Genomic DNA, 25,876 nt, shown 5'->3' on the forward strand with positions numbered 1-25,876 from the left:
CCAAAGTCCCATGTCTCCCAGGAGCCCGCCAGCCTCAGCATCCCTAACGCCACGCGGACGGGAGGAGCTACCTGACCCTGTGTCCTTGTCAACACTCTACCCAGGGCTGGGCAGCTGCCACCCTTCAGAAGAGGCGCGGACAGCTGATTTGCAGTCTCCCCCCCACTCCCCGCGCCCTCTTCTCTCATCTCTATTATATGCCTGGCCTTGTGGGCACTTGACCCCTGGCTTAATCAGAATTTTTAAAAGATTGATTTGCGTATTGATCTGGAGAAAACATTATCTTAGCAGTGGGGAGATGTCCCTTTAAAGATGTGGTGACTCTGCTGAGACCAGTGGACACCTTGCTGGAGGATAAGCAGGCTTGGCATCCTGAGTGCAGACTTCCTGCAGGAGAAGGAGGCCCCTGGTGCAGAAGGAAGGGTGGGGCCCCGCTGGGCATTGTGGGAGGAGGGGCTGCGGGGAGGGGTGGGGGAGGAGAGAGGGGGGAGGAGAGAGGGGGGAGGGGCTCTGGAGGAAGAGTCATTTCTCCTCTGCAAGTCCTTCAAAGTCTCTTTTGGAGCGAAAGCTGGTATTTTTCCTCTGCTCTGCAGAGTAGGTCCATTTTTGCAAACTCTCCCAAAGGAGCCTGGGAGAGTCCCAGTGCCCTGTCGGAGTTGCTTCCTGGGCTGTCACTCACAGGCCCTCCCACCTCCCTAGAAAAGTGTCAGCCACCCCAGGGCCACAGGACACTTCTAGCTGCCTTTGCCCTTGGCCTCATAAGCGGAAAAGGACACAGCAAATGCCACCTCTCAGCTGGGACGATGACAGGCACACGGTGCACCAAAGACAACAGGAAAAGGGATTCCAGGGACAAGGCCACCTTTGGCGCCTCTTCCCTCCCCTACTGCTGTGTGCGGCTATGAAGAAAAGATCAGGCAAAGTCAAACCAGAGAGGCCTTTCTGGATTCAAATAACATGAAAGATATGACTTAAATAGAACCATAAATGAATAATGAGGCCAGCTTCTTTTCATTAATGCATTCTTCCACTGCTGTAGGGACACTGAGGTATTTTCTGTTGCTCATTTTGCCTTATTTGGATGTGTATTTGCAGATCTAAGTTACAGATGACAGGGTTGTCAAGAAAAGAACTTGTGCCACGAGAATCACTTTAGAACAAACTTTACCCTTTTATCATCTCTCCTTGGACCGTATACTCTTAGAACCTGTGACCATCACTTACCGTCTACGGAACAGAACAAATTGGACTAGACTGTTCATTTTCCATCAGGTCATAAAACGTGGTGAATATTTTAAAATTTATTATAGTTAGGCTAATGGGCTTAAAACATGTGGCAAATATCAATTCTGAATTTTCTTAAAAAATCACTTGGGCTTTTCATTAAAGATGGCAGATTGAACACATACCACAGTACCTTTGCTCTTTCTTGTTGCACTATAACAGGGTAACAGCAAAAGGACTGTTTTTCGTTTTTTGTTTTTAACAAGACATAAACCTGGGAGGAAAGGAGACTAGAAGAGCTGATCAGAGCAACGAAATGTTGGAGGCTGAAAGCAGAAGAACAATTGGTCATTCAGCTGGCAGTGGGCCAAGCTCTAGAAGTGACGGTAAAGGTGGCCTGAAAACGGGATGACTGTGAGACTGTTTAATTCAATCCCAAACCTCCTCCCTCTCTTCAAGCAGACCAGTGACTGCACATCCCTCACCTTATCAGAAACAGGAGACCTGGCATTTAAAGAAGAGAAGTTCCAGAAAAAGGAGGAGAGGAAATAATCAAATAAATAATTAAAAATTCCCAGAAGTTAAGGATGTGCATTTTCCAGCACAAAGGACAAAATGATGCACACCAATGCATGTCACTGTGAATTCTCAAGATACCAGGACCAAAAAATGGTCCTAGAAACTACCAAAGAGAGAAAAACAGGAATATATACAAAGGATCAAAATCCAGAATGACATTTTATTTCTCAACCAAAGCACTGGAAGCTAGAAGACAACGGAGGAACGCCTTCAAGATTAGAAAGGAAAATGATTTCAACCTGGAATTCTACACTCAACCAAATTGTTCATTAAGAGTGACAGAAGACTAAAAATAAAAGTTTAATTATCTTGGAAAAAATGTTAATTCCTACGTATCTTTTCCCAGAAAGCTACTGGAGGATGTGCTCCACTAAAATCAGGGAGTAAAACAATTGTTACAGAGAATTATGTTACAATAAACCATTCAACCAAACAATAAAAATCTATCGTAATAAGTGAAGAAGATTTCCAGAATGGTGGTGAAGGAAGATTCCAAAATGATGGTAAAAGGAGATTCCAAGATGAAACTTTTGCAGCAGGTCAGAAGACTCAGACGAAATGATGCCAGAAGGACAAAACTGATGGAAAATCTTATGATTTTGAACCCACGGAAAGGAGACTGGAGATGTCTGGGAACAGAGCATAGATACCTCAGCAAACAAACAACAACAAAAAAGACAGTTCTAAACCATGGGGAAAACACAGAGTTGTGCAGGAAAGGAAGATGAATCATTACCCGTTACTGGCTCAGCTATAAACAGTGGTCACATAGTCATAATAAGCACAGCATAAACTACTGTCTAAGCAAATTTATGGTGTAATTGTTTGGGGAGGACAGAGGGCTGGGCAGTCGGGGTGGGCAGGGCTGAAAGAGACCTTAACCTTCCTCTTCCACACTACTGTGAAGCCATGGAGCATTCTGGAAACTGAAAAGTCAAGTAACTGCCATAGAAGCACATTATTTGGAGACACTGAGCAAGTGTCAGGAACAACCAAACTAGTGGAAAGTAGCTGCTTCTGAAGGGTGGGACGGGAAGGTGGCTGTCTTTCATAATAAGCCTTCTGGAAGTGGTTGCCTCTTTAAGCTCTGTGCGTATAACTTTAATGAAAATAAAAACCAAAATAAGAAAGTATAATACAAGTTATCCACTTAGATTTACTCCTGCAAGAAATGCACCTCACGCTGAGCCTAGATGTCAAATCTGCATGGATAGTGATCTATTTTATCTCTTTATAAATAGAATAGTTTTCAATGTATAGACTATCTCCAAATTTCAGCTCCAGATTCAGAGCCTACATTTACTAAAACCAATTTTTTTAAAATTTATTTATTTATTAAAAAAAATTTAAATTGAAGTATAGTTGATTTACAATGTTTCAGGTGTACAGCAAAGTGATTCAGTTATATATATATATACACATACATATATATATACACACACACACACACACACACGTATATATTCTTTTTCAGATTCTTTTTCATTACAGGTTATTGCAAGGTATTGAATATAGTTCCCTGTGTTATAAGCAGGTCCTTGTTGTTTATTTTATATATAGTAGTGTGTATCTGTTAATCCCAAATTCCTAACTCATCCCTCCCCTCACTTTCCCCTTTGGTAACCATAAGTTTGTTTTCTATGTCTGTGAGTCTATTTATGCAAAACCAATTTTTTCTACAGAAGCAATGAAGTGGAGGACAAATAAGGAGGCAAATTAGGGAATAATTTTTCTCCACACTCTAGAAGGATTAAAGCATTGTTGATTCTGCAGTATCTATAGTGAGAGCTGTGACCATGACCTCATGTCCACCTTTACCTTCCCTTTCTGTGACCACTACTCACCACAGTAGTGAAGATTTACCTGACACTTCCTGCAAACAAGAGGACTGGAAGGGTTATTTCATTCAATCCTACAGCAACCCAAAAAGGTGGGCAGTGTCACCCTCATTGGCCAGCAATCTGGACCTGACCAAGGTGAAGCCTTGACCGTGGTCGTACAACTACCAGTGGGGTGGGGGCTTGGATCTGAACCCAGAAGCCTGGGTCTCACGGCCCTGACCCGACACTCTATGCTACAATGCGTAAACAGAGGCAGGGTAAAAGCAGATACCCATTTGTGACACTTCCCATGGAGATAGTTTTTTCTCCATGACATTAAGCCATTAGGCAGGTGCGTTAGAGATGGTAGCCAAAGGAGGGAAGAGTTGGAGGTGAGAGACCAAAAAGCAGCGACCACAGCTCAATATAAAAATATACTGCTCTAAAGAGACTCAGGGCAAGTAATCAAGGCAGAAGGAGTGACCACAGTGACTATAGACAGGCATACAGATAGGGTATGGACATATTCCAGGAGGGAGAGAGTCAGTTAGAAAACTGGGAAACTACTCCATTTAGCTAGTCTTTTTTTTTAAAAAAACACCAATACAGTTCATTGTTTGCTGATGGAATATTTTACTTTTCCACAGATGTGGATACACTGATGCTTGGGTCTAAGCCACTCTCTTTGCTTCGTGGTGAAGGGGCTTTTATCTCGAGAAAGAGGCCAGCAACCATCTGACTCATTCGTTGGCAGGGAGGGATCTGTCAGCACCCCTGCATCAACATGGGAGGGAGGCTCTTTGGCATCTGTTGGCAGGCGTCACCCAACCCAGAGCCGGGGAGATGGTGATGAGAAGACAGTGCTTCCTGAGCACTTTGCAAAGTGAACAGGGGTCCTGGGAGAGAACCAACGGTGAGTAATGCTGCCCTTGACCTCATTAATCAATAACACAGATGGCACAGATTATAAGAGGCCATCCGCCGGCAGACTCCTCCATAAATTAAAGCCAGAGGCTCTGTTTTCCCCTATAGCTCTAGGAATCCCTCCCAGCTGGAATTTCATCTTGATATTTCTTTTCTATTTCTGGAGTGCATTTCACTCTTTTTCTATTGAATATGCAGCTTCAGTTTCCTTCTTATAATTTCATTTAGCTTCAGAGTGGCATGAGGCAAAAAGAAAAAAAAAAAAAACAATCCACACTTCCAAAACAGAGGAAAATACCTTCTCCTTTATTCAAATGTTGAGTGATAATCTGGAATTCTGACCCCTTCCAGGAGGTTAAAATTAATTGTTCATGATAAAACTATATATTTTCTGTATATGGATTTGTATTGCAAATCTATATACAGCTATTGATACATATGGTAATATACACATACATATGGATAGATAGCATATATAATATGATTTAATATTTATGATTTTCCTTGATGGAGAATGGAATTTGACATTGCGGACACATTTTAAAAGGAACAAATACCCTCAACTTGTGAGCACTTTGCCATTTTAAAAAGCCATTGAAGCAGTCAGAACACCATAATAGTTACATGACATAAAACATAAAACTGCCATCGTTTCAGAGAAATGTTATTTCACACAAATTTCATGGAAAAGGGATTTGAAAATCATAACATGAGTTTTGTTCCAAGCTTTTGAGCTGACACAGTTCCTACAGCCAATTCTTATCTCAGGAAAGACAGCCATGCAATGTGGAGCAGGGATGGGGGCTCTGGGGTGTCCCCCACATGGTATGAGGGTGACCAGTGGTGCTAGGGGTCAGAGCAGGTGAGGGAGAGGTCTTGGCGCTACTGTCTGTTCTTTATTCAAGTACACTTTCAAAACACTTCGATCCTGGGAAAAGTCTCCGAAATACAAATGGCTCCTGCTTTCTGGAAATTTACTGCCGAGAATGGACAGTAATAGGTCGTGATAATTGGGATTGACATATATACACTAATATGTATAAAACTGATAACTAATAAGAACCTGCTGTATAAAAAAAATAAATAAAATAAAATTAAAAAAAATAGGTTGTGTAAAAAGACAATAATAAGCTTTTGCAAAATACAGTGAATGTCCTCTTATTAATCTTTGCAAACAGGAACAGAAAATGAATTCATATTTTAAATTTTATTTTTTCTAAGAAAACCCATTCTGAGCTCTAGTTTTACTTAAGGAAGACAAATGACAAGTAAACAAGCTGCTACTGGAGATACATTTAAATAAAAACAAGGCCACATCAGGACCGTGCAGGCATATAGTAGTCTCCCGAATGCTCTTCATTGATCAAGCTGAACAATAACCACAGATGCTCTAATGACCTGAAGTGCCTGGGATGCAGAAGTGCCTTCTCAATCATTCAAAACATTAGGTGCAGGAGTTTTCACGTTGGATGTAAGTGTTGCCTGCTAGGCCTTCAAAACTTGGTAGTTCGGACTGTTCTCGCACACATCAGAATTAAGGGGGGTCGGTTCCGTCTTAGGGGAGGACTGCACCGGCTGTGCTCCTGGAGCCCTTTGCCTAGTCACCTAGGACCAGGTGCAGGGTCTGCACTCACTGCCAGGCATTGCTGTGCCAACCCTAGGGACCAGCACTAGGTACAAGTTTGCTGAATAAAAGTAGGGCATTTAGGGTAATTTCATGTAAGCGGACGTGTTAGCTTGGATTTACCCAGAAGCAGAGCCTGAGGCAAGGATTCGAGTGCATATGGTTTATTTGGGAGGTGATTCTAGGAAACGCTGTTGGGGGAAGTGAGGCAGGTAATGAAAAGAAGGTAATAAGCAAGTCACGGCAGCAGGAGACTGGGGCACGATCCTGGTGGGGCGCCCTGGGGGACCCTGGAGAACATGCCTCTCTCCTGTCTCATCCAAGGGGAGAGGGAGTTGGGGTATTTACCAACCTACTCCCACCAGTCATTGCTTCAGGGCTGCACCTGGAGTGTTGATTCCCTGGCCAAGGAGGGCCCTCAGACAGAGAAACGCAGGTTCTGGCAAGGGGAAGTCAGGCCAGTGGGAACTGAAACAGTAAGGGCGAGGGTCATGGGTGGGGCACCAGCAGTGTCTGCTTTAACCCTAAACGTGGATTTACATAATAATCCAATAATCAGAGTAAGCATTCCTACACACCCACACACACACACACACACACACACACACACACACAGTTTTGTAAGCCTAAAAATACAACTCGTATATATACCACATCTTTATCCATTCATCTGCCAGTGGACACTTAGGTTGCTTCCATGTCTTGGCTATTGTAAACAGTGCTGCAGTGAACACTGGGGTGCATGTATCTTTTCAAATTATAGTTTTCTCCAGATATATGCCCAGGAGTGGTATTACTCAGCCATAAAAAAAGAATGAAATAATGCCATTTGCAGCAACATGGATGGACCTAGAGATTATCATACAAAGTGAAGTAAGTTAGACAGAGAAAGACAAACATCATATGATATTGCTCATATGTGGAATCTAAAAAGATGATACAAATGAACTTACTTATAAAACAGAAACAGACCCACAGACATAGAAAACAAACTTATGGTTACCAAAGGGGAAAGGGGGGGAGGGATAAATTAGGAGTTTGGGATTAACATACACACACTACTATATATAAAATAGTTAACCAACCAACCTACTGTATAGCACAGGGAACTATACTCAATATTTTGTAATACCCTACAAAGGAAAAGAATCTGGAAAAGAATAAATATATACATACGTACAACTGAATCACTTTGCTGTACACCTGAAACTAACACAACATTGTAAATCAACTACACTTCAGTGAAAAAAAGAAACCCAATCCCATTTACATAAGGTTCTAAAGCAGAACATATTAACTATGCTGTTTTAAGTCTGGAATAGTGTTCCCCTGTGGCCGTGGGTAGAGTCTGAAAGGGCACGAGGGGCTCCTGGAGGCCAGGACTGTTCTCTTTCTTGATCAGGTCCTGGTGACTGGGGTGTGCTCAGTTGTGAAAAGTCATTGAGCTTTACTTATGATGTACTTCTGTGTACTTCTGTGCACTTTTATGAATCTACCTGGTACTTCAATAAAAATCTTATTCAAACAAAACAAAAATGCAATTACAAGGTTAGCTGTTAACGTGAATTTTACGTATTTATTTTAACAGTAACTACTCCATCACACTTGGAGTTGGCTTATTAGTAAAGTTGCCAGAAAAAATACAGGACACCCAGTTGAATTTGAATTTCAAGTAAACAATAACTAACTTAAAAGTATGATCTCAAATATCACCTGGAAGAATATACTGAAAATATATTTGTTGCTTATCTGAAAATTGAAATTTAACTGGATGCCCTATATTATGTGAAATCTGGTAACCCTACGTATTAGATTTTGGGCATTGGTTAAGATAACTATTTTGACTTTCTTTGGATAAGCACAAAATTGGAAGTTTAGTGATTTTGGAATAAATATTCTTAAGATGAAGGGAAAGCTGAACCTTTTCTACATTGTCTACTTATGCTGGATATTGACTGCTGTTTTATTCCGGCCATTTGGCTTGCTCAGAGGTTTTTTTCTCCCCTTTGTTTCTTGTTAATTGCAATAATTGCCCACATGTACATTACAGTTTTGGGGGAGATTTCTACCACACCAAGACTTTTGCCTTCTCTTGAAAAAAGCCTGAAGACCTGGCAATGGGGGTTATTCTCATGCCACCGTGGAGCTGTCAGCGGAGCCCTCTTTAGGTGGATGTGCATCCTCCAGCCCTCACTGTCCCCTCCCCTTCCCTCTATGTCCCTCAGCTGCAAAGGCAGGAGTCAGCCGCCATGTACTCCTTCCTTTCTGCTACTCATGTCCTCAGACCTGACCCCTTCACTCATTTATTCTGTATACCTGGGCCCTGCCAGGACAGGCATTTGTGATCCCTAATCTAGAAGAATTATTTTAATTAGCCTTGACAATGCTGAACACACCAGCGGCCATTTCTTTACAACCAACGCTGTGCTCAGGGTTCTAAACATTCTGTGCTACGTGTTCCTTTGCACTCGCTGGACCCCTTTTCAGAACTGTGTATTAAAAGGCAAAAAATAAATAACAAAGAACTATAAAGAAACCGATTCACTGAAATCCAGTTCTCAAAACATTGAGAACTGAAGATATCGTAATACATGTCTCTCTATTAACAAGAGCCAGTAAACTTCCTTATTGTAAGAAATCAGTTGTTTAAGTGTAGTGATCAGTGGGAAGGGTCTGGAGTACCTGCAGTAACTGTAACATAGCATGAAAACAGCTTATGTGTCTATTGGAGACAAAATCCCAGCTCATGTTACCATGGTCTGTTCCTCATGAATAATGAAGTGAAATGTTAAATAGAAGTGGTTAGCAAAAAGAAAGATGTATTTTTTCTCATCCAAGTTCACAGGCCCCTTAATCTAGTTTTTGGCAACAGAAGCCCTGAGGTTCTGCTCTCTCTCAGTCCCTGGCTTTTTGACATTTAATTACTTGTCCCTCCACTAGAAGGGGGACGGGAGGCAAGGTGGTTCTCTGTCCATCCTGGCTGTGCCGATGAGAACTTAGGGAGAGGGGGTTGAAGCTAACAGCAAAAACACTGTTTGGGGCTGTCTGTGGATTTCCATTATGTGTGCTTTCTGTTTCATCTGTTATCACAGAGAGGAACTTGGCTACATTTACAGTTTTCCTGGAAGAATTAACGTGGCTCCTACAACATGCAATCTCTTATCTCAGCCCAGTAAGTGCCGAGTGGAAGTCGTTCCGCTGAGGACTGAGAAGATGCTCCCTCCATGGCTTAGTGCCGTCTCCGCTAGTTACCAAAGTGTGGTCGGGACAGCCTGTTAGGACTGCAGCTCTCAGGCCCCACTCTAGACCCGCTGCATCCGAATCTGCCTCTTAACAAGACCGCCAGGGCACCCACATGTGTGTTACGGTGTGAGAAGCGCTGGCTTAGGGGATGGAGAATTTTGGAGTCTGAGTCACACCTGTGACCTTGAAGTATAAACAGCAAGAGACTGGGGCCCGCGGCCCTCACCCTGGGGTGGGGGGTCTGGACAGGACGCAGTGGGCATGGGTCGCCACTTAGGGTCTTTGCACCAGAGAACCACTGGGTGTGTCTGAGCTGCAGGTGCAAACTAGAAACACCGCTTGTATGGGGTTTCCTACTTCATCAATTTCTAGCACCAACCCCACTTAAGATGCTGGGGGAAACCACCCCTTGGTACAAACCAGGCCAGAACATTCCTGCTCCCTCCCAAGCTCTCGTACTCGACCTACTGAAAAGACGATATAAAGAAATCCAAATCAGTGGTGCTGAATTTATTTTTAAATTTATACCATTTGGGTTAGCAGCCAGATACACATAGGAGGCAAATATTTCCTCATTTTATCAATTATGAAGCCTAAAAGGACAATGTCAAGCTTGAGGGATCATTTCACTGTCCCGATCTGTAACACAGTCTTGTGGGACTAGGGTCTCCAAAATGGGGTGGGGCTTCTCTGCCTTTGAAGTGCTGATAGAAAAGGAAGTTAGTTAGTACATTATCATGTGAGTTCAGAAATCAGACAGCTAAGACCGTGTATTTGAGTTGAAGCTTCTGGAAGGAAGAACCTGGCTAAAAGTACATTATTACACTAGCATTTGGTGTTTACATTACCACATGATGTTTTCCATGCTGTCAGAAAACCGGTAATGTAAGCATAAGGGGAAGATGCTCCATTTCCTTCTACTCTCTCTGGAAATTAAAATGCTGGAGGCAAAGAGGATGGAAAGGCAGGAGAGACAGCTACTTTCCAGCCCACAGGCTTGGATATGGATCTGGAAGGGTCCGTTTCATACCTGGAAGGATCCACATTTCTCTGGCTTCATCAAGTTACAGAGGAGAGGAAATGTGGATCGTGTACTTTAAATTTATTTATTTATGGCTGTGTTGGGTCTTCATTTCTGTGCAAGGGCTTTCTCTAGTTGCGGCAAGCGGGGGCCACTCTTCATTGCCGTGCGCGGGCCTCTCACTGTCGCGGCCTCTCTTGTTGCGGAGCACAGGCTCCAGACGCGCAGGCTCAGTAGTTGTGGCTCACGGGCCTAGCTGCTCCGCGGCATGTGGGATCTTCCCAGACCAGGGCTCGAACCCGTGTCCCCTGCATTGGCAGGCAGATTCTCAACCACTGTGCCACCAGGGAAGCCCGATCGTGTACTTTAAAACGAAGCTTTCTACCTACTGTTTGACAAGGGTTGGAGCTTGCGTCATATCGGGAGCTCATCTGACCTATTCTGTGTCCAAAGGAAACGTGGGAGCGCCAGGTTGGAAAGGAAACACTTGTCCCCTCTCAGGTGTGGACGCAGGGTCACACTCTGATCTCGGGGGTGTGCAGTGATATTTTCACACCAAGAAATACTGGTTGCTGCGTCTGTGTGGCTCATCCGGCCCCAGTCGATCCGTCAGGCGATTTATTTTAGGTACTTTCTGGGACTCAGGGTAGGGAGAACAGGACGCCCATGAATCAATTCCGCAGCCACGGCAAACTGAACACAAGGAGGTTTCTTTAATGAATGCTTGGAAGATAACTTCCCCCTGCATTAAAGATCTCGAGGATTAAAATACGGTAACACCAAAACACATCTAGACTTGATCTGCCTTAAGCAGTGAAGCAGAGGCTCAGGCAGCCAGTAAAACCTGACAGCTGACAAAAACCCCTTCCCAACAGAGCGAACTAGTTTTTAGCCAATATCACGGGGAGAGGGGTTATCTAAGTATTTATGTTAATTTCACTTTGCAAATGACCGTGTAAATGGAGAGCAGTGAGTGCCTTAGCTGTTCCCAGGATCAGAAGTGTAATCAAATGCGGTGTGGAAAGTAAAGCAGTAAGGATACGGTGCTTGTCCTGTTTGGAGGAAGCGGAGACGTGGGGTGGGCTGGGGTGGGCGTGGGACCTCGCCCCTCCATCTGTGCCTCCTCTCCGTCCCCTGACTCTTCCCAGCGCACGGCCTGTGCTCACATCCTCACTTCACCCTCCACCTGGAATGACCCTTGTTACCCACACCAGCCCCTCAGCAGTGTGCAAGGATCCACGCAAAAATGTCTGAGAAGACCCTAAGATTCCGGGGTGAGAGGAAGGTCGTCCATGGAGGCATTAGGAAAAAAGAGTGGCTTTACCTGGAGCGCCCTGTCTCGTTCCCAGGAAAGAAAAAGCCTCTCTGAACGATTTGGGGCCTTCAGGGACCCGGTATTGGGCTGTTTCCCAGGAGGTCATGGCCCGCGATGGAGCCCCTTCCTTAACAGCCAACATTTAAAAGTTGGTTCTTATGTGCCAAACGCTGCACCAAGCACTTTACCTGCCTTGCTCCTTCCAATCTTTTACTCTTGACATTTTACAGATGAGTCAACCAAGGCTAAGCAAGGTTACATAATCTGCCCAAGGGTCAGAGTTTGAAAGTGACTGAGCCACACCTTGAACCAGGTCTGAATACCTGTGGAGCCCACACAGTTACCCCTTTGCCAGGGATTATTCAACTTAGCTGATCATAAGAATGACCTGGGTCTGTTTGATAATAGATTCCTGGGCCCACCCCAGGCCTTTTGAATCAGACTCTCAACTGTGGCTGCACACTGGAATCACCTGGAAGCTTTAGGAAACACTCATGCCTGGGTCCCACCCCCGGAGATGCTGAGTTAGCTGAGCCAGGCTCTCGCTGGGCCACTGGGATTTTTCAAATCTTCCCAGGTGATTACTAAATCCAGCAGGGGCTGAGACCACTGCCCCATCCTGCTACTACCACCTGTTAGGCTGCAGGATGTCCAGATAATCAGAAATGAGAAACTACCAGGCATCCCCTGTCCCACACAACGCAGAAGGAAACCCCACCTATGTGTATGAGATTTTGAGAAATAACCATAGATTTTACCTATTCCTTATGAATATTTCAGAGCCCACACACTAGTAGTGTTGCCATCCATCAGTCTGCTTATAAAGTAGATCTGTTTTAATATCTCTGTTAGATTTAGAATAAAAATTTACTTTGAGAGTCACATCAGGATAAAACAAGAAGTGTGGAATTGCTGGGTGTCACTTTTAGCTGGAAAGACTCAAAGGTGGCGGGCTGGAATCATCGGAAGTTTTGTCACTGGCGGGGCTGGTGGCTGGTGTTGGCTGTCAACTGGGTTCCCAGCTAGGGCTACTGGCCTAACCTACCAATGGTCTCTCCCTGTGGCTGGGGCTTCCTCACAGTGTGGCAGCCTCGGGGCAGTTAGACCGCTTAAATGAGGGCTATTGGCTCCAAATGTAAGTGTCCCAAGAGAACAGGCAGAAGCTGCATAGCCTTTTATGAGCTGGTCTCAAAGGTCATATAGCTTCACTTTTACTAAGTCACAAGACTGATAAAGTCTAATCATTGTCTGGAGCCTTAAAGTTGGATAGAAGTATTAGCAAGAAAGTTTTAATATAGTTCCCTTCAAATGAATCAAATACTTAATAAAATGTTTATTTAAACAAATTTTTTTTGATGTGGACCATTTTTAAAGTCTTTATTGAATTTGTTACAATATTGCTTCTGTTTCACGTTTCATTTTGGTTTTTTGGTCCCGAGGCATGTGGGATCTTAGCTCCCTGAGCAGGGATCAAACCCACACCCCCTGCAGTGGAAGGCAAAGTCTTAACCACTGGACCGCCAGGGAAGTCCCAAAATGTTTAAATCAAATTTCCTAAGGGTGCATTTGGTTGCCTAAGTCATGCACATTTATACAAATTACTTCCAATCTTGGGAGACAGAAGGGTCATACACTGTTTTCATAAACTTCTTCCTATTTCTATCTGATTTGCAATTAATAATCCACTGAAATTTGTAGGTCTTGTGTAAGATAAACTTTCAAATATAAAAGTGATGATTATGGTTTTAAAAAATCAAGCAGTACAACTGACTGTGCGTGAAAATAAAAATCTTCTGCCTGTCCTTGCCCTTCACCCCCATCTCACTCCCCAGAGGTAACCATTCTAAAATTTCTGCTTTGGGTTATTTTAGGTGTCACAAAACTAATACCAACTAATTTGCTTCTACCTCTATATATTGGTTTCTATTGACCTCTCACTATGAAACACGAGAAAAGCAGTAGGGCAGATGGTGAAGAACAGGACCCCTGGCCAGAGTCTCTGAGCTCAAATCCCAGCCCCCACACTCCCAGGCATACGACTGTGGGCAAGCTATTATGTCTGTGCCTCAGCTTTACCATCTTCAAAATGGGGCTAATAACAGCATCGCCCTCCAGGGTTATTATGAGGATCAAATGCATTGATCTATGTAACAGGTTTAGAACTCTGATTAAAGCCTATGTAATAAGAGACAGCTACTCTTGGTGTTTCTCTTCTCCCTTGTTCCTCCTCCTCCTCTCCTGTATACTTGAGTTAGTTCTTCTCGGGCTTATCTTAATGACTTTATCTCCATATTAAGAAAATTAAATTGCACAAAAAAATTAGATAAGTACTTAAGGGTCTACAAGGAAAAACAGCTTCCTCACCCCTCCTTCTTGCCAGCAGTGTACACTTTTAATTATTTTCATTTTTAGTTGTTTTGTTCTTATTTCCTAATGACAAATAAAAGGATCATAATAGCTCTTTCTAGATTTATCCATTTTAGATATCATCTATTGAATCCCACTATGAAAAGTAAAGATTAACTTATTTATATCTTTCCTTACATCCCCTTATTCTCTTAATATTTGAAAGGCATATTATTATTATGTGCGCTAATATATCTCTGAAGGTTTTTTCCTCTATTTCACATTCCATTAGCTTTTGGAAGTATTTCTTCATTCCATATTAGGTAGAGCAAGAGCGTTCACATCTCCCCCTTCAGCCACCTCCTCATCCCACCTTCTACGTTCTAAACTTCTCTCAGGTATAACTCGATTTTGACGTTGTCAACGTTAAAAACATTTACATTCTAGTCTATCACCATCTTTTAGTTGTCTATGTTTTATCTAAAGGTTGAGTCTAAATGTAGAAAAACAATAAATAGCAGTCACATTATTACTACTAGTAAGTGAATATTCCCACTCAAATAGTGTGCTCAGAACGTAATCTTTTCTTGTGGGTCAATGCCACGACCCACTTGCCATTCCAAAGATAATGTTCTTTAGTCAAGATAAAGGAGAATCTATTACCTTAAACATCATTCTTAAAAAACAACTATTCCATATTTTAGTTTGCACTATATATTCACAGTACATTTCTTGCATAGATTTTTTGTCTTGGAGTTGGAAACTATATTTCTTTCCTTGCTGGGAGACTCAACATGTGCCTTCTTCCCCATATTACCAGCATGTGAAGACACTTACATTTTTTTTTATATGACTTGCAATTAATTCCATTCATCTTCTTGGAGACCTTAGAACCCTCTTTCTTTGAAAATTTGGAGCATTTCCTTTTTAGACTTGCTTGCTCAGCTGGCTTTTTAGGATTTCTTTTCATTGGACTTCTGTGTTAATTTTGCCAACTTCTTTTTTAGATTTTACCCTTATTTTGCTGGAGCACATTCTTAAGCAGCTTCCTAAAAAAGGTTAAGTGAGAGGTAAAATTCTGAAGCTTTTGCTAGAAAATATTTTTATTTTATCTCCCATTTGATTGTTTGTTTAGCTAACTATAGAATTTTCAGTCCAAACTCATTATCTTTCCTAACATTCAAAGTATAGTTCTGTTGTCTTCTGGCATTCAGTGTTGCCAATTGAAGTCTGAAGTTAGTCCAATTCCATTCCTTTGTACATGACCTATTTCCTTTCTGAAAATTTTAGGATCTTTGGCTGGATGTTTAAACATTTCATGCAGATGTTGCTAAGTACAAGTTTACTTTCATTCTTTGTGTCTGCCACTGTGTCAGCTCTTTCAATATGTGGATGTATGTTTTCCTTCTGTTGAGAGGAAATTTCCTACTATTGTATATTTGTTGACTTCCTCTCCTCCAATTTCTGCTCTCTCTTCTTCTGGAACTCCAGTTAGATTTCATACTGGAGCCCCCAGATTGATCTTCCATGTTTCTTAATTTTTCTATCATATTTCCCGCCACTTTTTCTTCCTACTCTGAATGATTCCTGTGTCTCTCAAGTCTGTTCTGGTCAGCAGTATATCAATTTTATTATTTTAGTCCTTTTCATATTCTTAACATTTGGGAATCACATTGAAATTTTTAAAAACAAGGGGGGAGGAATAAATTAGGAGTTTGGGATTAGTAGATACAAACTATTATATATGAAATAGATAAACAACAAGGTCCTTCTGTATAGCACAGGGAATTATATTCAATGTCTTGTAATAAACCATAATGTAAAAGAAAAAAAGTGCAAAATCTTAAAAAAAGTTTTTAAAAACAATTTCTTTTTACCTTTTTATTGATTGCCTAACCCCACACCTTTTAAATACCAGCCTGTTCTGGTTTTATGGCTTCAATATCCTTGTGAAACTCATGAGGATACGAATTACATTTTTTAAAGTTCATTTCTGTCACCTGAATTATCTTTAGTTTCTTGGTGGACAGCTGTTCTGTTTGTCCATTTTGATCCTTCCTTTGGGAAAGATACTCAAATGCCTGATGGTCTTTGGAAGCTTGATCATACATATGAACTAACAGCCGAGTCATATGACAACTAGCCTGAGTTTTCTTTGCAGGTGAATGGGCCTACCTCCCCCAGTTCCTCTAAATGGGAGAGCTGATTGCTAGCTCTGTGAAGGTACATAGGGTATGCAGGTAGGCAAGCTTCCCTTTAGGGTGGTGGTCAGTGTTGTAGGGCCCCAAAGAGGGGATGTAATACCTGAGTGCGTTTACCTGACTACTTACTTGATGAGTCTTCTATAATTCTGGACATGGTACACGTCCTGTGTTAGCTCAGACTTGGCGTTCTCAGCCACAAACTCCTGTAGCAGAAGTCACAAGTCTCCCTAGACAGATCTTCCCCTGCTTTAAAGACCATTTTTCTGGTTCTGCCTTGGGAAAGCCAGTAGTCAGTTGATGGAGATGGGAAAGGGTCAACTGATTCACTTGTTTTAGAGTTAGGGTGGTTTTCAAACATGGTCGCAAGTTCTTGGACACGCCTCTCATCAGGAGTTGGAGCTCTATGACCCCTCCTTGTGAATCCAGGTGGGCTTGTGGCTTTCTGACCAACAGAGTACAACGGAATTGGATAGGTCACAAGAGGCCATAGAGTGTCTGCTTTATTTTCAGAGCCCTGAGCTGCTGGGAAACTCATCTGAGGCCCTGGAGCTGCCATGGTGTGAGGAGGCCCCAGTCACGTGGGGAGGGGGGCCACAGGCAGGTGCTCCAGGTGACGGTTCCAGCTGAGCCCAGCCTCAAGTCACCCCGTCCAGGAATCTTCCAGATGATCCCAGCCAATCAGGTCACCTCCAGCCAGTACAGCATTTCCAGTGACACTGCATATCCCTAGTATTTCCAGTGTTCCCCTAGACACTGTGGAACGGAGACAAGCCATCCCTCCTGGGATCTGTCCAAGTTCCCAGAGCACAGACTTACTGAGAATTAAATGGTTGTTATTTCACACTACTAATTTGGGTGGCTAGTTACAGAGCAATAGATGTCCGAGGTGCAAACAGGGTCCTTTGATGAATGACCCTGATAACTCCTTCCCCACCACCCGACTCACACGCCACACCCTCTGATTCTGTGCTGGAAGCTCTGAGATCTCCTCCAGGACCCAGGACATCCCTCAAGTGCACCCATCTCCACCTTCATCCCTTCCTACAGGTGCTCTGGATGGAAGTTTTCCCTGCTCTGGATCAAAACAATCACATCTGATTTCTGTCCTGTAGAAACTCATGAAAGTTTCTAGACTATTCTTGGTGTCCGGGAAATGATGGATTCACTCCCTCTGTGCATCACGCCTTTACTTCCACAAGCATGTAGACAGGGGAGGTAAGCATCCCTCCTGAGAACCAACCAGATAAAGAGATAGATCCTCTGCTCAAAAATGGGCACATTCCACAGCCATCAGTGAATTAGAAATAGCCTGTGCCTGTGAGATAAACATATGCACAAATACGAAAAATGTAGTCAAATGTCTCTTTTTCTAATTTCATGGGCTGTGAAATTGATGAGATTACTTTTCTTCTATTTGGTTGGATGTTGTTTTATTTGTTGATTGCTTTTTAAAGAAAAAAATTGAAGTTTCATTTACAAGCAATAAAATGCATCCATTTAAAATGTACAGCTGAATGAGTTATAAACAAATATGTATGTCCATGTAACCCCGCCCCCCGCCCCGGTCAGGACACAGAACATTTCTGTCACCCACAGAAGCGTCTCCTATCCCCCTTCCAGCCAATCACCACCTAGTCGATCGCTGATCTGGTTTCGATCACCATAGTTTAGTTTTCACAGTTCTAGAAGTTCGTATAAGTGAAATCACACACTGTGTGCATTTTTGCATCTGCTTCTTTTCACTCAGCATATTTCTGAGCTTCGTCTATGCTGTGTGTATCAATAATTTGTTCCTTTTTATCGTTGATCATTATTCCATTTGTTTATCGACTGACTTGTCGATGGATATTTGAGATGTTTTGAGGTATGATAATTAAAGCTGCTCTGACTATTCTGGCACAAGTCTTTTGATACAGGTGAGTATCTGTATCCACCTAGTGCAAAGCCCTTCATTTCCTCCTTAGAGGGCCAAGAGTCTCCCCGGCAGAATTCCTGGTGCCAGCTGGGCGACAGGGATCTGTCAATGCGAGACTCATTTTCTCAATTCTTCTATGAAGGACAAAACTCTAGATCCCAGCAGTGAAAGGGCATGAGCCAACCAAAAGTGGTCTGTGAAAATCAAAGCCAGCATTGCTGCACTGAAGAAGGTGACTCAGGCATGCCTTGATAATGAGCATTTCAAAGAGATAAGCAGCTTCCTTTTACAGCATATAAATTCCATTACCGTGGAGCAAACAACACACATCCCTTTTGACTGGCAGCAACTCAGTACTTAGGTCCGGCCATGAGCATAAAAATAAACGCTGAGTAGGGAACTCCAAAGGAAACGGAAGGCACAGGAGGCTTTTTTTCCTCTTATAAACGTGTGAACTATTTTATAGCAGATATAGAAAGGGGTGGGAGGGAGTGCTGGCTAACTTCCTTGAGAAAGAATAGCAGCAGCAGTAGCCGTTCATTGAATATTTACAAGTGCCAGGCACCATCCTAATGACTCTTCTCTACAGGCTTTAGTGCATTTCGTTCCCACGCAGCTCTTGAAGGCGGGTGGTTGTCATGGGCTGAGTCGTGTCTCGCCCCACAAATTCACATTTTGTAGCCCTAATTCCCAGGACCTCAGAATGGGACAGTATTTGGGGATAGGGCTTTTAAAGAGGTAATTCAGTTAAAATGAGGTTCCTAGGGTGGGCGCTAATTCCATGTGACTGGTGTCTATAAGAAGAAGGAATCTGGGGAATTCCCTGGCGGTCCAGGGGTTAAGAATTCGCAGGGGGCACAGGTTCCATCCCTGGTTGGGAAACTAAGATCCTGCATGCCTCGCAGCGTGGCCAAAAAAAGAAGAAAAAAAGAAAAAAGAAATCCAGAGGGAGGACCACATGAAGACACAGCAGGAAAGACCTCAGAATAAATCAACCCTGCCAACACCTGCATCTCAGACTTTTAGCTTCCAGACGTGTAAGAAAATACATTTCTGTTGTCTGATCCCCCCGGTCTGTGGTACTTTGCTAAGGCAGCCCCAGCTGACGCATGCAGTGCTACATGATGTTGTCTGCATTTTACAGATGTGGAAAACCGAGGATCACGGTCACCTGCTAAGCTTGTGTAACCAGTCGTGGAGCCAGCAGACAGACTCCAAAGCCCAGGCTTGTAAGCATTATATAAGACTCTTTTTGCCTCAAGTAATAAAAATAAAATGGAAGGCGGGCCCCTATCTTGCAGGAGCTTACAACGCCCAGGGAAGACAAACTCCCACGTGGCAGGTAGAGTCTACCCGGCCCGGCTGTCAAATCCAAACAACGCAAGAAGTTCCAGGACCAGGCTGAGCGTTTTTAAAAGACTGTCTAGGACAGCGTGCCCAGAGCCGTCCTGCTCTTCACCCTTTGTGCTGGGCTCAGGGGCAAAGTAAGGGGCAGTTTGATGGTTTCCTGAAAAAACAGACTGCCTGGGGTGGCGGCTGAACAATGGCCCACAGAGACGTCCACGTCAGCATCCCAGAACCTGAGGATGTATTAGCTTCCATGCTAAAAGGGACTTTGCAGGTGTCAAATCATGGATCTTGAGACAGGGAGATTTTCCTGGATTACCTGGTTGGGTCCAAAGTAATGACGAGGGCCCCAAGAAGAGGGAAGGAGAAGGGTCAGAGGGAGTAGTGAGAGACATGATGACAGAGCAAGAGGCTGGAGTGATACAAGGAAGGGGCAGAGCCAAGGAATGCAGATGCCTCTAGAAGCTGAGAAAGACAAGGCATTGGATTCTCCCCTGTAGCTTCCAGAAGAAACACAGACCTACCGACGCTCTAACTTTAGACTTCTGACCTCCAGACCTGTCAGAAGGTCAATTTGTATTGTTTTAAGTCCCTAAGTTTGTGGTACTTTGTGATAGTGGTGGTAGGAAACTAATACACTTGTCCTAGCATGAACCTCGACGTGCCAGGTGCCAGGCGGCCCTGACCTCGACCGATTCCATGCCCAGCAAGGGTTCAAATCAGAGTGTGCTTCAAATTCTTTTCCTGACATAAAAATGTCCTGCTTTCCTTAGGCCAGCTGGGGTCCCAAAGCCCTGTACCCGAGGCAGTGCCTGGGGAGTGGGTGTCTTTAATGAACCTGCCTCACACTCCATCTCTCCCAACAATCCTGTGTGGTTGACTGTGGTCACTCCCATTTTACAGAGAGGCAAACAGAGGTTAGAACAGCAGAGGGACTCGCCCGAGGTCCATGGTTGAAAGTGGCAGACTTAGGTCCACATTTGCCAGAGTCTGAAGCCCATGTTGCTTGTATTTTTTTTAAACTCTTTTTTTTGCAGTTAAATATACATGACATAAGAATTATCATCGTCACCACTTTTCAGTGTATAGTTCAGTGGCATTAGTGAATAATGTGGTCGTTAGTAGGATGTTAGTATTGTCATTTAAAGGCACAAACAATAATTTTGAAACATGGGGTATAGTCTTCGGAAACGGCGCTTAAAAATGATTACTTAGTCTTTTTTTCCACTTAGGTAAATCGAATCTTTAACACTTTGAATCCTAGCTATTAAGCAAATGAACGGGATAAGTGAATTTTGTAAATGAATAGGCTATCAATTTAAAGTCACTGAAAGAGTAAAAAAAACAATGTTGTGAGACCATCACCACCATCCACCTTCAGAACTTTTTCATCTTCGCAAACCAACACTCCGGTACCCATTAAATATTCACTCCTCATTCCCTCCCCCAGCTCTTGGCAACCGCCCTTCTACTTGTTCCCTGTGAATTTGACTCCTCTGGGTACTTCATGTAAGTGGGATCATACGACATCTGTCCTTTTGTGTCTGGCTTATGTCACTCAGCATAATGTTCTCCAGGCTCACCCGTGCTCACGCTTTTAACTCCTGCATGATTTCCTGCTGACGCACAGAGAAGCCTTAGCACGGCTGAGGGTTGGGCTGTGTGGACTGGGCAGTACGTAGAGTCCAAATTTACAGAAACTCGGGACCCATTCTTGGTCCTCAAGAATGCTGTAACACTGAATTCTGAGACTAAAGTGTGGTCAAACAGTCCCTGCGTTGCCCACAGAGAGGCTTACTAATTATAACGGAATGAAAGATAATTGCAAAATCCTTCTTTAAGCCCATAATTTCAACCTACCCTCCCTCTCCACAAATCCCACGGATGCGAAAGTACACAGAATGATGTTTCTACCACATTTATTTCCTCTGCTCTTCCTGATTGTCAAAATGGGACAGAAAGAGAGGCAAGAGGCCTTAGGACGCTATAAAATTTAAAATGTAATTTTAAAAAAGAGGAGAGTTGCTGTATTTTGGCTTATTCTAAACATTCCTGTGAATTGAATGAATTCTTCCATTCGGTTACTTTATTCTTCAGCTACAGAATTTCTGTTTGGTTCTTTTTTAATAGTTTCTCTCTCTTTGTTGATATTCTCCTTTTGTTCATCTATTATTTACCTGATTTCATTTAGTTATCTGTTTTCTCTTTTAGCTCATTGAGTATCTTTGTGATAGTCACCTTGAATTTTTTGTCAGACAATTCATAGGTCTCCATTTCTTTAGGGTCAGGCTCTGGAGTTTATTTTTCAGTCCTTTGATTTGACCATGTTTCCCTGTTTCTTTGTGTGCCTTTTGATCTTCTGTTGAGATTTGGGCATCTGAAAAAAATAGCCACTTCTCCCAGTCTTTACAGATTGTTTCGACACAGGGAAAAATCGTCACCAAGCAGCCCAGCAAGAGATTCTATAGGTTTCTCAAACCTTTTCTGGGGTCGCGTCTTCTCTAGGCTTGTATGTGTACTTTCCAAGCTGGAGAAATGTGCCTGTTTCTACTCATGAGCTCCCCTTGGTGTCTATGTGTGATGCTGCAATCTCTCTGGTGCTGTGGTAAGTCAAGGGGTTCACCTTCCTTCTCAGTGGCCCCCCCAGACATCCAAGGTCGCTACTGCTTTCCCTGTTGGTGATCTGAGTCAGGTAAGACAGAAATTGGTCCCTTGGGCAGCACCCTAAAAAGCCAGAACACTGGACACGCGTTCCACCTTTCTCTTCCCTCCAGAGGGAGGGGCAGTGAGTTGGGAGTTTTCTCCTGATCATGCTGCACCGCACTGGAGGGGATGGAGTATGGCAGGTAAGTGCAATGGACTTTCCTACCTGCCCCAATGCACCTCTTTTTGGCATTGCACTCACCTGGGGTGCTGTGACCTTTCAACTGGCTTTTGAAGTTCTCACAAAGGCAATATATGGTTCGTACACCATATATAGTTGTTAAGTTGGTGTCTCCATAGAGGAAGGGGTGCCTGGTCCACGTTATTGTTGTTAAGTTGGTGTCTCCATGGGGGAAGGAGTGCCTTGGGCTTCCTATTCCACCGTCTTGCTACTGTCACTCTGATGCTTTCTCTACTCATCAATGATAAGAGCATTTCCACTTTTGCAGGTATTTCCTTAAGGTATCTGTTCAACTTGGCAGCTAATTAAAATTTCCTTTAAAGTTACTTCAAATTTGCTGCTACCTGTTCTAATCCATGTCTGCTTACGAAATCCTGTCTCTTATCATTACCCAGTGTTTATACTTGTTCAATGACTGTGGCAGATAAATATCTCACTAATCACTCAACTGAACATTCTTCTCAAGGGAAGGCACTGTGGGGTTCCTTCCACTGCTGACTAACGTAGTGGAACGATTAAAATAATATTGGTCAGGAATGGCTTAGTCTTCTCTTCCTTGTACCTTACAGTGTGTGGTTCCTTTATCTATTTCATCATAATCCTCCTCCCCCAAGAATATTGAATAGTTTTCATTCTGTGTCTTTTCATCCATCCTCAGCCCATCTGCCTTGTAAACACAAGAGTCAGTATTCCTTTATGTCCATAAAAGGTATAAGTGGCCTTGAGGTTTCTAAAAGCAGAACGGTCAAAAATCATGTTAAGCCTATGAGTGCTGAAACTAAGTACAGGCATACCTCGTTTTATTGAACTTTTCTATTGTGCTTTGCAGATATTGTGATTTTTACAAATTGAAGGTTTGTGGCAACCCTGCGTTGAGCAAGGCTATTGGTGCCATTTCCCCAACAGCATTATTTTCAAATTAACGTAGGTACACCGTTTTTTAGACATGATGCTATTGCATACCTATCGACTACAGTATAGTAAACATAACTTTTATATATGCACTGGGAAACCAAAAAATTCCTGACTTACTTTATTGTGATATTCCCCTTATTGCAGTGGTCTGGAACTGAACCCTAAAAATCTCTGAGGTCTGCCTGTAAAGGAATTCTCTCCTCTTCCAAAAAGCCCAAATCTTGCAAGGTGGAGATGCTATGGTGATAGTGGGAGAGGTAGTCTAACAAAGCAGAAAATCCAGATGTAACAGAATAACAATAACAATATTTTTACATGGAAAAATGGGGAGATGGTGACTGGGAAGAATGGATTGTGTGCAACAGTACCGCTTCTTAGAAAGAACAGGAACAGGTAGCTTCATCCTTCAGTAGAAGGGACCCCATGTGAGTGCCTTCATTTCCTCGGACCTTCCCTAAATGCCTGTTGCACTCAGACTCCAACACTGACACTGTCCCAGCTTACCCTTGCCTTGCAGGTAACAAGGGAGTTTGAATGGCTCTAATGGGCTTCACTCCTGGTCGACCTGAAGGTCTCCAGTGGGTCAGGCATTTCCTGGTTGTATAACCTTGTAGGAAGAGTCCCCAGTTAGGAGTTTGGGATCCAAGTTCTTCTCTATGATCTCCCCTAAGACCTGCTATATGATCTTTTCTCTGTATTCAACTGGCTCTTCGTGACAGCTCGTATTCATTTTGAAAGGTGGGTGGGAGGGAGAAGGATCAAATAGGCATGTTGTTAGTAACTGAAATAAGCAAAGCCTTGTCAGAATTGGAAGACAGGCCTTGGAAGCCAATTTTTTCCCTCTACATCAATATTGTTTATTCTTCCTCCTGATGCCTGGTGGTTAGAATACTTGTGGGTGGAGTAAGACTCCCAGAGTAATTTTATGTAAAGTTTTCAGGTTTTATGTAGAGTATATAAAGCGCTGGCATTGACAGTTCACAAGGACGCACTAATTACTTCAGCTTCATGTCTCTTACGTTTCCCTGGGAAGACATAATCAGAACCCAGGAGGATAAGACCAAAAACTAATCACTTCCTCTTGACATAAATTACACTGGTACCCTAAAGATGGATTTGGTTCTGTTCAATTAAACACCCATCTTTCATCACCTATGATGAACAAAATACAAAAGTGGATGGTTTTGAGAAAAAATTGGAATTTCTGACTTACTCTATGTCTCACTTATGTCACAACTTTGTCATCATGAAAAGTGACATAAATAATATTCTTGCTCTTCTTTACTCTCTTCCGAGAATTTAGGAAAGGCTCACTGTTCTGAGCCTCAGTTCTCTCAGCTGAAACGTGAAAATAACAACCCTCCTCTTTTAAGACTGACATGAGGATGAACAGGCTTACTGTCAAGGCTTACTGTGGAGTTTGGATGTAGTTGGCACTCAAGAAACATTAATTTACCTTTCATTCTGAATTCCGATGGATTTTTATTGGACTAAGTGACTATTACTAAGTTGAACTATTTTATAAATCCAAGTAATATCAAAAATAATAACTGTTACTAAAACAAATTCATCAACACTCTACAAAGCTATGGTGGGCTAAAGTATGAAAAGTGAACAAACTAGTCCCACAGATAAATGGGAAGAAAAATAGAATCCAGCAAATATGGAGAAAGGGCAATCCAAAAGAAATCTGAACCAGATGAAGAGATTAAAAATATCTGAAGTAAGAGAGTATTGCATTAAAACTCTTGGTGGAATGAAAAGGAAAACTGGGATTCCATGGTAAAGATATATAATTTAAGGAGTTACTACTTGCATGCCAACTGTTCCTGAATAAATATACTCCTGTTGGGATAAAGGACACAATATATGTTTGTAGTCACTTGGCCTCCTAGGAAAAATGAAAGTGTAGTAACTTGTAGTTTAGTGTTACTGCTGCAGCTGTTGTTGACAGCTGTTATGAGCAGCTGCAACTCCAACCCTTAGAAAAGACCTGACAGGTGGTACTCGCTGGGGCTGGACTTTCATGGAAATCGTCTTGGATGAGACCTAGTGAATTGTTCCGGGAGTGATGCTGGATTAATAATGACTGGCTGCCATCATAGTATATTATATAATGTCAAATGCTTTTAAATGTTGACTCACCAAGTAAGACAGGGCATGCAGTGACGCCCCTACTGCATAGGGAGAAATTGAGGAAAGAGACACATCTTTCTCTGAATTCTACCTGCACTTATACTTTTCGCTCCTCAGGTTGACTTTATGTGGTAAACTTTGGATGGGGACCAAGCCTTATATTTTTATTTCCAATTGTGGAATATGTATCCTGGATCTATCTAGTAAACTGCAAATATGACCCTAGATTATTTGAAGCTCTTCCCATCAAGAGGTGGACTCTATTCCCTCCTCCATCCCCAGAATCTGGTCTGATTTGTTGTGCCACTGGATGCAGCAGACGTGCTGGGGTGCCAGTTCCAAGCCTAGGTCCTTAGAGGCCTTGAGCTTGGCTCTCAGT

The 25,876-nt window shown here is 42.9% G+C and overlaps 1 protein-coding gene across 4 annotated transcripts in view; it reads right to left on the reverse strand.

Moving 5' to 3' along the window:
* SLC24A3 (solute carrier family 24 member 3) overlaps positions 1–25,876 on the reverse strand; it is a 466,771-nt gene that overhangs the window by 60,075 nt on the left and 380,820 nt on the right. The gene's annotated exons all lie outside the window — the stretch shown is intronic.

This window comes from Eubalaena glacialis, chromosome 13, assembly GCF_028564815.1.
Source record: "Eubalaena glacialis isolate mEubGla1 chromosome 13, mEubGla1.1.hap2.+ XY, whole genome shotgun sequence".
Lineage (NCBI taxonomy): Eukaryota > Metazoa > Chordata > Mammalia > Artiodactyla > Balaenidae > Eubalaena > Eubalaena glacialis.